Here is a 12,395-nt window from a genome sequence, read left to right as displayed (position 1 = left end):
ATGTCGGGAGGAGCCCCAGATGAACGTATTGAGGATGGATTCTATGGACTTAAATATGCGTGGATGGACCTGCCAAAAGACGTAAAGTAGCTTGGGGAGGAGGATCATTTTAACCAGTTTAATTTAACCCACATCTTCAAGGGGGAGCCGGGACCATGTTTGCGTCTTAGTTTTTAGTAGCGTATAGGGGTTCAATATTGAGGGTTATATAGTCTAGGAGGGATCAGGAGATGTGCACACCCAGGTATTTAATGGTGCACGCTCTGACTAGGGGGAGTGCAGCTTGGTCAGCAGTGAGGGCACCTAAATCTAGTGGTAGAATTTGAGACTTGGCCCAGTTGATCTGGAGGCCAGAGAATGGCCTGAAGTCTGTAATAAGTTGTAGGGCTGCCTGAAGTGAGGGGTCAGCGAGATATAGAAGCATGTCATCTGCGTACAGGCTTACTACCTCTGTCAACTGTCCATAGCAGAGGCCTTTAACATCTGGGTGGTTCCTGAATGCAATAGCAAGGGGTGCTACAGCAGGGGTGAGATGGGACAGCCCTGGCACGTGCTGAAGGAGGATGAAATTCTACCATTGACCTGGATGCGTGCTGTGGGGGCCTGGTAGAGAAGTTGAAGCCACTTGATGAATTTCGGGCCAAAGCCGAAATTGCAGAGGCATTCCCATAGGTAGTTCCACTCCACAGAGTCAAACGCCTTAGCGGCGTCCAGGCTGACCACTACTCTGAAACCTACGTTGATAGGTTGGGATTGGAGGTTCATATGGAGCCACCTAAGGTTAAAGGCTGCGTTTTTGTTGGGCATGAATGCAGTCTGGTCAGGTTGTACGACGTTAAGGATTACTTTATTGAGGCGCAGGGCTAGGATTTTGAGCTCTAATTGCAGGAGAAAGATGGGCCGGTATGATTCAGGAAGCAGTGGATCTTTGCCTGGTTTGGGTATTAGGACAATGAGAGCTTCACCCATGGATGCTGGGAGTGACTGTGTCAAAGATGTGGGCATACAGCGTGTGTAGTGTAGGAATAAGGGTCTCCCCAAATTGATTGTAAAACTCAAGGGGAAGACTGTCTGAGCCAGGTGCCTTAGATGTGGGGAGTTGTGCTAGGGCCTCCACTATACAGTGCGTGGTGATGGGTGGTTCAAGCTGAGCAATTTGAGGTGCAGTAAGTGTAGGGAAAGTGATGTCTTGCAGAAATGCCAGTAATTTGTCTTGGGAGTGGTGGGAAGTAGAGTACAGGTCAGAGTAAAAAGACCTGAACTCTTCAGCCACAAGGTCAGGAACAGTTATCCTGACCCCAGATGCCGACTGGAGGGAGACCACCACTGGGGGTTTGTTTTCTAGGTGGAGCCAGCTCACTCACCATGTTCAAAGATACGTTGTTTGCTGAAAACCATGCCTTGTTTGGCCTCAAAATGTAGTTGATCAGTGAGTCTGGTCTGCATCCGTAAAAGGAAGGCGTTAGCAGCTGTCGGGTCAGACTGAAAGACCTGTTCAAGGGTGTTTTGGCGGTCCTCTGCAATTTAGAGGTGGCTTTGTGTCTATTGATAAGTGTGGATAAGTGTGGATAAGATCATGCAAGCGTGTATTTTGAAAGCCTTCCAGTTAGTCCCGGCCGGGGCAGAGCCATCGTTAGTGAGGAAATCATGTTCCCACTCAGATTGGCTGGCGTCCAAAATCGGATCGGGTGGAAAGCCAAAATTTATTTGGCCTCCAGATGCGGACCGTGGGGGGGGGGGGGGGGGGGGGTTCTGGCAGGCGCAGTGAGATCAAATATGGGGAGTGGTCAGAGTACCCTGGTTTTGAAGACTGCTTCAAGGAGGTTAGGAGGATGAAGTCTATGTGAGACATGGTGAAGCAGGAAAAATGTGACTGTAGTGGGTATTTATGTCTCCATGTGTCGGTAAAGGCAAATACTGTGAGAAACCTCCCGAATCTAGTGGTACTAGGTGAAGAGGCTGGGTGGGCAGCAGGGCTTAGTCTATCTAGGCTTGGGTTGCCTCTGCTTAATTTTAAAGTGATTGTAAAGCTTCATGGCTTTTTTTTTATATATATATATATAAAACAAACATGTTATATACGTACCTCCAATGTGCAGGTCGTTTTGCACAGTGTGGCCCCATCAACCTCTTCTGGGGTCCCCCGGCGGCGCTGGTAGCTCCTTCCCGCATTGTATAACCCCCTGGAAGAAGCGATCTCCCGGAAGGTTACCTTGCCGGCAGGCTCCCGAGTCCAGCATTTGCATCCCTGGCGCCATGTCATTGGATTTGATTGACAGCAGCGGGAGCCAATGGCTGCCCTGCTTTTAACCTAGCCAATCAAGAGCCGAGAACCCTGGGCAGAGAAAGAGTGCGTCTCCGCCATGGGAAATTCCAGGGCTCAGGTGAGTAAAACAGGGGGGCCGGTCACTAGCAAAAAAAATTTCACCTTAATGCATAGGATGCCTTAAGGTGAAAAAACACAAGGATTTACAACCCCTTTAAGCACTGCCCATTTCCCAACCGTGATTTCATACAGTAAATGATGGATAGGAAAAAACACATCTAGAAGGAATCCCTTCCTTGCTCTCAGTCCTGGTCTAAGGCATTCTGCTCTGTACACTGTAGAAAGCAGACTGCAGACACCCTGAATGTCAACAAAGCAATGTCCACACTGGCTTGAGATTATGACAGTTCTCAAGAATCGGAATACAAAAAAGGGTCTGGATATATTTATACTTTAATTGTATAACTAGAGGGAAGAGAAGGGGGAGGGGAGGATGGAGCGGGGGATTTTTCAACGGTGCAAATTTGTAATATAGTACTACCAAAATATATTAAAAATTCATATAGTTTTATTCAAATATGTTAAAAATAAATAAGTACACATTAATATATAGTACAATAGTGTACAGAAGACAATGAGTACATAGCTATTAGATTTTAGGGATCCCAAGAGTAAATGTTGATGAAATGATCGCACTTCTTCCCAACATGTTTCGCAATGAGCTTCTTCAGGGGAATGTGCAGCTAGCAATAAAGAAGATATTTTATAATATTTGAAAAACAACATACTGTAAAATACATGTCATAGTATATTAAGAAAACATTATTTTTTGCAAAAACACAAATTAACCCAGTGTGCATGGTCTAACACGGCGGCGCTTACCCTGATCAACAACTACACCGCAACCCCGGAACCGGCAAAAGATGAAGAAATTGTTTGAGCACAGCAAGCCAAACCAGAGGCCCCCCGGCCCAATGGAGGACACAGATGGGGGTAAGTCAGCGCTAAAAAAAATGAGTAAAATAAATAAAGAAAAATGAATAAAATAGCACTTGAACATTTTTTTTGTGTAAAAGAATAAATAAAATTTAATACATAATGATCATTATATTGCCCTCAATTATATGAGGGAATTGGGGCATAAGCCTCCATATTATAATAGTTAATTATAAGTACTAGATGAAGACAAAATTTAGCAATATAGAAATCTGCGTTGGACTGGTATTAGCAAACAATATCTAAGTTGAATAGTGACTATACATTAAGACTGAGAAATAAAAACTTGAATTAAATAAATAAAAACTTTTTACCTTCAAATAAATGAGGACTAGAGTGTTAATAAATGTATCAATATAGGTGCACGATATGGAAGGTCACAGCAAGTTTAACCGAATAGATACACCGCTATTACAAGCTAGTGAGTGCGGGACTATTGCTGCCGCCCCTGAGTGACTGTGTTACCTATGGACAAGTAAGATAGCTATAGGTCAGAGTGTGCCAATAAGAAACAATAAAGTGTATCAGAAGAAATGAATAACATATGAATTACCGGAGAATGAGGATCCGACGGTGCAGCAGTGTACATGTCATGTCTCTGGCTGATTTATCCCTGAACAGCGCTGCTTTTAACTCCCCCATCCATCGAGCCGGCATCTTACGTCACCGGCTCGATGCGGACACAATGGGGAGGGCAATGCGCATGTGCGGAGCCCATGGCGCCGACGCATGAACTACACTTCCCATAATTCTGCGATGCTGACTGATATTCTAATCAGCTTGATGGTTGCCAGCAATTGCTGGCGATGGAGGCAGGACAGTGTCGAATCTCCACCCCGAAGGGGGAGCCGACACAGGTGCAGACAGGTCGGCAAACAAATAGGCTCCTAACCCAGAGGGGAAACACAGTCATAAACCCACCCAAATACGGGCACCCCTAGGGTAATCTACCCACGGGGCACCCTGGGTGTCCGTATGTCCCCACATACCAGTGTACGGGAATATCAGTCAGCATCGCGGAATTATGGGAAGTGTAGTTCATGCGTCGGCGCCATGGGCTCCACACATGCGCATTGCCCTCCCCATTGTGTCCGCATCGAGCCGGTGATGTAAGACGCCGGCTCGATGGATGGGGGAGTTAAAAGCAGCGCTGTTCAGGGATAAATCAGCCAGAGGCATGACATGTACACTGCTGCACCGTCAGATCCTCATTCTCCGGTAATTCATATGTTATTCATTTCTTCTGATACACTTTATTGTTTCTTATTGGCACACTCTGACCTATATCTATCTTACTTGTCCATAGGTAACACAGTCACTCAGGGGCAGCAATAGTCCCGCACTCACTAGCTTGTAATAGCGGTGTATCTATTCGGTTAAACTTGCTGTGACCTTCCATATCGTGCACCTATATTGATACATTTAATAACACTCTAGTCCTCATTTATTTGAAGGTAAAAAGTTTTTATTTATTTAATTCAAGTTTTTATTTCTCAGTCTTAATGTATAGTCACTATTCAACTTACATATTGTTTGCTAATACCAGTCCAACGCAGATTTCTATATTGCTAAATTTTGTCTTCATCTAGTACTTATAATTAACTATTATAATATGGAGGCTTATGCCCCAATTCCCTCATATAATTGAGGGCAATATAATGATCATTATGTTTTACATTTTATTTATTCTTTTACACATATAAAAATGTTCAAGTGCTATTTTATTCATTTTTCTTTATTTATTTTACTAATTTTTTTAGCGCTGACTTACCCCCATCTGTGTCCTCCATTGGGCCGGGGGGCCTCTGGTTTGGCTTGCTGTGCTCAAACAATTTCTTTTCATCTTTTGCCGGTTCCGGGGTTGCGGTGTAGTTGTTGATCAGGGTAAGCGCCGCCGTGTTAGACCATGCACACTGGGTTAATTTGTGTTTTTGCAAAAAATAATGTTTTCTTAATATACTATGACATGTATTTTACAGTATGTTGTTTTTCAAATATTATAAAATATCTTCTTTATTGCTAGCTGCACATTCCCCTGAAGAAGCTCACTGCGAAACATGTTGGGAAGAAGTGCGATCATTTCATCAACATTTACTCTTGGGATCCCTAAAATCTAATAGCTATGTACTCATTGTCTTCTGTACACTATTGTACTATATATTAATGTGTACTTATTTATTTTTAACATATTTGAATAAAATTATATGAATTTTTAATATATTTTGGTAGTACTATATTACAAATTTGCACCGTTGAAAAATCCCCCGCTCCATCCTCCCCACCCCCTTCTCTTCCCTCTAGTTATACAATTTCAGACATATAAAGGGGATCAGGTGCCCACTGCATTAACCACTTAAGGACCGCCGTATTGCCATTATACGTCATCAGAATGGCACAGGCAGGCACAAGCACGTAGATGGACATGCCTGCCTTCCAGCGGGTGGGGGTTCCGATCGGACCCCCCTCCCGCTGGATACGGCGGTCCCTTTCGGTGCCGGAGCGATCCGCGATGAGGGGATGGCCGTTGGTTTCTGGCCATCCCCTCTCGATCGCTCCTGGCCAGTGACGAACTTCCTCCCCTGTGAAAATGTAAACACAGGAGGAGGAAGTGATGTCACACTCCACGTGGCGGTCTTTTTGAACCGGACAGCGAGGAGTGAAGACATACAAGTAAGTGCACCAACAGTCCACTGACACATAGGTAAACATAGGCACACATTTCACCCCAGTCACCCCCCGATCGGCCCCCCCCCCCCCCAGTCACAGTGTCACTAATGCATTTTTCATTTATTTATTGATCACTACATTTAGTGTCAGTTGTGACTGTAAAAAGTGTCAGGGCAGCTAGTGTTAGGCCCCTTTAGGTCCAGGGTAGCCCCCTACCCCCCCTAATAAAGGTTTAACCCCTTGATTGCCCTCCCAGTTAACCCTTTCACCCCCTTTTACCAGTGTCACTAAGCGATCGTTTTTCTGATCGCTGCAATAGTGTCACTGGTCCCGCTAGGAAGCTAGTTTTTTTTTTAGGTTCAACGCCAGGTTTTTATAGCGTTAGGTACCCCGATATATAACCTAATAAAGGTTTTAACCCTTTGATTGCCCCTAGAGTTAACCCTTTCACCAGCGATCGCTGCATAAGTGTCACTGGTGACGCTGGTTAGCCAGTTAGTTATTTAGTTATTTAGGTTCCCCGTCAGGTTTTTATAAAGCTTCAGGTACCCCCATATAAATACCCAATAAAGGTTTTAACCCCTGATTGCCCTTAGTTAACCCTTTCACCAGTGATCACCGTATAAGTGTTACGGGCGACGCTGGTTAGGTAGTTCGCTTTTTATAGCATCAGGGCACCCGCCATTTATTACCTAATAAAGGTTTAACCCCCTGATCACCCGGCGGGTGATATAAATTTGGTTTTAGGGTCAGAAAGGGTCTGCGTCGCCCCAGGCAGTGCTAGGTTAGTGCCAGTACCGCTAACACCCACGCACAAAGCATACACCTCCCTTAGTGGTATAGTATCAGAACAGATCAATATCTGATCAGATCTATACTAGCGTGCCCAGCAATTTAGGGTTCTAAAAAAACGCATTGTTAGCAGGATCAATCCAGATACCTGCTAGCACCTGCGTTTTTCCCCCTCTGCCCAGCCCAGCCCAGCCCACCCAAGTGCAGTATCGATCGATCACTGCCACTTACAAAACACAACACACATAACTGCAGCGTTCACAGAGTCAGGCCTGATCCCTGCCATCGCTAACAGTTTTTTTTTGTAGCGTTTTATACAGTCGCTGACAGGCTAGGTGCTTTTTTACCTGTGAGTCTCACTACTGTACCCCTAAATTTAGAGCCCAAATTGGCAAAGCGAAGGTACACTAGTGAAGAGGCCTACACGTTTCTGAGCATGACAGATAGTGAAGAGGAGGACACTGATCTGTCAGATTCAGGCTCAGAATACGAACCTGTAGAGGACAGCGCCTCCATGTCAGATAGCTCTGACGACGAAGAAGAGGTCCCTGCTAACGTCAGGCGTACCCGACCCCGATTTTCTGATGTTGTTGAGGTGCAGGAACCGCAAGTCCCTCGTATGGAGTATAGAGCCAGTACTAGCGCCGCTCATCCTTTTGGCGGCCTAGTACACCCTGGACGTACATCCAGCACTGCAGTATCACGTGGTGACGTGGCGAGTCCCATAAGTGCAGTTCAAGCTGGCGAGGTGGCAAGCACAAGTAGTGTCCCGCTGCCACCAAGAAGAAGACGAAGACAGGCCCATCGTTCCCATAGTGCCCTTCCTGCAGAATTCGCCAATCCTGATTGGGTGCCCACCACTTCTGCAGCACCAGTACTTCCCCCATTCACTGCCCAACCCGGTATTCAGGTGGATACAGATGATTTTACGCCACTTGATTTTTATTCTCTGTATTTCACGGAAGAACTCTATAGATCTATTGTGGACCAAACCAATTTATATGCTGGTCAACACATCGCCACTAATCCCCAGTTGCCGTCTCTTGCCAGAGATTGGAAACCAGTTACGGTTTCCGAATTTAAGACGTTTCTGGGCCTTTCCCTCAACATGGGCACACATAAATTCATGCGGATGCGGGCTTATTGGTCCACGCATCCGGCTGACCACATGCCCGTGTTCTCTAACTCCATGTCCAGGAAACGATACGAGCAGATCTTGCGGTTCTTGCACTTCAGTGACAATGAACTTTGTCGTCCACGTGGAGACCCTGAATACGATCGGCTCTACAAAATTCGGCCCCTCATAAACCACTTCAACCAACGTTTTGCAGACTTGTTTACTCCCCAAAAAGTTGTCTGCGTTGATGAGTCCCTGGTTAAGTTTACTGGTCGCTTGTCATTCAAACAGTACATTCCCAACAAGCGTACCAGATACGGGGTCAAGCTCTATAAGTGCTGTGACAGGGCCACAGGCTATGCATGGAGCTTTATGGTTTATGAGGGTAAAGATAGTTACGTAGAGCCGGAGAACTGCCCTGATTACATAGGAAGCGCTGGCAAGATAGTGTGGAAATTGGTGTCACCCTTATTCGGAAAGGGGTACCACTTGTACGTGGACAACTATTACACCAGCGTGCCACTGTTTAGTCATTTATTTGATCATCAGATTGGAGCATGTGGCACCGTGCGACCTAATCGCCGGGGCTTTCCCCAGCGGCTTGTAGATTCCCGTCTTAGGCTGGGGGAGAGAGCCTGCTATCGGTGTAATAATTTGCTCGCTATGAAGTGGAGGGATAATAAGAATGTTTTCGTTCTTACCTCCCTTCATGCAGACACGACGGTCCAAATTTCTACGGCGACTAGTATTGTGGAGAAACCCCTCTGTGTCCACGAATATAACAAAAATATGGGAGGGGTGGACCTCAATGACCAGATGTTGGCACCGTATCTAGCTTCCCGTAAGGCCAGACGCTGGTACAAAAAAGTGTCTGCTTACTTATTTCAATTGGCTTTGCTGAATGCTTTTGTGCTATACAAAACTTCAGGCGGGACATTAACCTTTCTTTTCTTCCAAAGAGAGGTTGTCACAGAGCTTCTGTATCCAGAGGGTTCTGCACCTCACCATTCCCAACCAAATGCAGTAAGCCGGCTGCATGAGAGGCATTATTCTTATGTCCTCCCGAGTACCCCTACCTAACGAACCCCCCAAAAAAGATGTCGTGTCTGTACCAAGCGCGGATTTAGGCGTGACACCCATTCTTATTGTCCACGCTGTCCTGGCAATCCTGGTCTTTGTCAGGGTGAGTGTTTTGAACGCTACCACACACTAGTGAAGTATTAGCGTAGGGTACAGCATTTCACAGGCTAGGCACACTAACACAGAGTCTCCCAAGATGCCATCGCATTTTGAGAGACCCGAACCGTTACAGTTTACAGTTCAAAAAAAAGTGTATAAAAAAAATAAAATAAAAAAAAGTTAAATAAAAAAAACCAAAAAAATATAAAATATAAAAACCAAAAATAGTTGTCGTTTTATTGTTCTCTCTCTCTCTCTCTCTCTTCTCTCTAATTTTTTATACTTTACTGTTTACTGTGTTATTGTTAACCATTTTTCATGTTTTCAGGTACGCCATTCAGCTGCAGCGTGGATTTATTTATCTTGACAGCAACAGCGTTTGCTCCCACGATACATAAAGCCGCGACTCCAGTGCTGTAGGAGGTGATTTCACCACCACAGTTAAAAAAGAGCATATATGCCGAAGCATGGGGGAATAAGGGGTGGAGGAGCGATTTTGCTCCTAATGCCGCGTACATACGGTCAAAATTCCGACGGAGGGCTTGCCCGTGGAAAAGTTTGAACGTATGTACGCGGCATAACTTTTTTGCGGGAGGATGCCCCCATGCTTCGGCATATATATATTTTAGGCACAGGTTGTGTTAAAAAAAAAAATTTTTTTTACTGTTTTTTTTGGCATTTGCTTTGCAGGTATGGTATGGTAAGGTTTTCCTGTGATGTTACTTTGTTTTAACGTTAACCATAATTTGCTTAGCAGGTAAGCCATTCAGCTGCAGCGCGGATTTATTTATCTTGACAGCAACAGCGTTTGCTCCCACGATACATAAAGCTGTGACTCCAGTGCTGTAGGAGGTGATTTCACCACCACAGTTAAAAAAGAGCATATATGCCGAAGCATGGGGGCATAAGGGGTGGAGGAGCGATTTTGCTCCTAATGCCGCGTACATACGGTCAAAATTCCGACGGAGGGCTTGCCCATGGAAAAGTTTGAACGTATGTACGCGGCATAACTTTTTTGCGGGAGGATGCCCCCATGCTTCGGCATATATAAATGGTGCATGTATGTCCATTAGAAGTGGGTGGATGAAGGGAGGTATCTAATGGTGGGCATACCCACCGATCAATCTCTTTTTTTTCGTTCAGACAACATGACTCAGTAAATAGCTTGGGGTGTCTACTTTCCAAAATGGGGTAATTTGGGGGGGGGGGGGGTTGTGCTATTTTGGCATTTTATGGCCTTCGAAACTGTAATAGGTAGTGAGGAGTGAAATAAAAAAATTGCGCCCTTAGAAATCCAGAAGGTGGCGATTGGTTTTTGGGGCCCCGTACGCAGCTAGGCTCCCAAAAAGTCCCACACATGTGGTATCCCCGTACTCAGGAGAAGCAGCAAAATGTATTTTGGGGTGCAATTCCACATATAACCATGGCATGTGTGAGCAATATATAATTTAGTGACAACTTTTTGTAAAAAAATTAATATTTTTATTTTTTGTCATTATTCAATCCCTTGGAACAAAAAAAAAAAATATTCAATGGTCTCAACATGGCCCTCAGCAAATAGCTTGGGGTGTCTACTTTCCAAAATGGGGTCATTTGGGGGGGTTTTGTGCCATCTTGGCATTTTATGGCCGTCAAAACTGTGATAGGTAGTGATAGGTAGTGAGGAGTAAAATAAAAAAATTATGCCCTTAGAAATCCTGAAGGCGGTGCTTGGATTTCGGGGTCCCGTACGCGGCTAGGCTCCCAAAAAGTCCCACATATGTGGTATCCCTGTACTCAGGAGAAGCAGCAGAATGTATTTTGGGGTGTCATTTCACAAGTGCCCATAGCATGTGTGAGCAATATATCATTTAGTGACAACTTTGTGCAAAAAAAAAAAAAGTTTGTAATATTCCCGCAACTTGTGGCAAAATATAAAATATTCCATGGACTCAACATGCCTCTCAGTAAATAGCTTGGGGTGTCTACTTTCCAAAATGGGGTCATTTTGGGGGGTTTGTGCTATTTTGGCATTTTATGGCCTTCGAAACTGTGATAGGTAGTGAGGGGTGAAATCAAAAACACATCTCTACATGAGGAGATGGGCTACAATTTTACCATCCCCCCTAACCATTTCTCAATGGCAGGACATTTGGACTTCTACTTCCAAAGTCTCCAGATGTGTGGAGCAGAGAGAGACGGCCTATAAGATACTAATGTTTTGGTATAAGACCCCTGAAATGTTGCATAAATATGATCATTCCATATCTAAACTGTGTTGGAGATGCCTCAGAGATGAGGGCACCCATTACCATATTTTTTGGAGCTGCCCTTTGATTATACCTTTTTGGTCTATGGTCCAAACTCTACTACAATCTGTTTTAGAGGTAGATATCCCGTTAGACCCTAAACACTATTTGTTAGGCCTACCTATCGCGGAGCTCTCCAAGCCCGCCAAGAAGCTGACAGCCTATATTCTCCTAGCTGCCAAGAGAGTGATCCCGGCTCTTTGGCTGTCCCCCTCCCCTCCGTCTCAGCCGCAGCTAATTTCTGCCATTGCGTACATACGCAGGATGGAACGTATGACTGCACTGGTACAAGACTCTCTACCTAAGTTTTCTAAAATATGGGACAGGTGGGACAATTCCACGTTCAACCCTGAGACGACACCTTAATTTATGGCCTTTTATTCTCGGAAATGTTTTTCTCGGGTTTGAACTGGGGATTCATACTCCACGTCCCCCCCGCAAATATCAATACATCTTTTGGTCTATTTACATATCCTACTTGGCAGATTCGTGGTGTGTCCTTTCCCCCTTACCCTTTTGACATGCTGTATTAAACTGTTAACGTTTTATACCCCGCCTGCGGCGGTTTTCTTTGTTACTGTTACATTGTCAATTTTGATTATTTGTATCGAAATGTACAAATCTGTCTGTTGTACAAAAACCTTTTTCTCAATAAATATATATTTAAAAAAAAAATAAAAAAATGTGAAAAAAAAAAAAAAAATTTGCACCCTTAGAAATCCTGAAGGTGGTGATTGGTTTTCGGGGTGCCGTGCGCGACTAGACTCCCAAAAAGTCCCACACATGTGGTATCTCCGTACTCGGGAGAAGTAGCGGAATATATTTTGGGGTGCAGTTCCACATATAACTATGGCATGTGTGAGCAATATATCATTTAGTGACAACTTTTTGTAAATTTTTTATTTTTTTTGTCATTATTCAATCCCTTAGGACAAAAAAAATAAATATTCAATGGGCTCAACATACCCATCAGCAGTTTCCTTGGGGTGTCTACTTTCCAAAATGGGGTCATTTGGGGGGGGGGGGGGGTTTGTACTGCCCTGCCATTTTAGCACCTCAAGAAATGAGATAGGCATTTTAAAATATGTGG

The 12,395-nt window shown here is 44.6% G+C and overlaps 1 protein-coding gene across 1 annotated transcript in view; it reads right to left on the bottom strand.

The window, feature by feature from the left end:
* CIAO1 (cytosolic iron-sulfur assembly component 1) overlaps nt 1-12,395 on the bottom strand; it is a 44,122-nt gene that overhangs the window by 9,987 nt on the left and 21,740 nt on the right. The window lies entirely within an intron of this gene.

Source organism: Lithobates pipiens, unplaced genomic scaffold, assembly GCF_037356315.1.
Source record: "Lithobates pipiens isolate NorthernLeopardFrog02 unplaced genomic scaffold, aLitPip1_a1.2 Scaffold_8, whole genome shotgun sequence".
Taxonomy (NCBI): domain Eukaryota; kingdom Metazoa; phylum Chordata; class Amphibia; order Anura; family Ranidae; genus Lithobates; species Lithobates pipiens.
The sequence above is the reverse complement of the archived record's forward strand: the minus strand, read 5'-3'. Positions and strand labels throughout refer to the sequence as shown.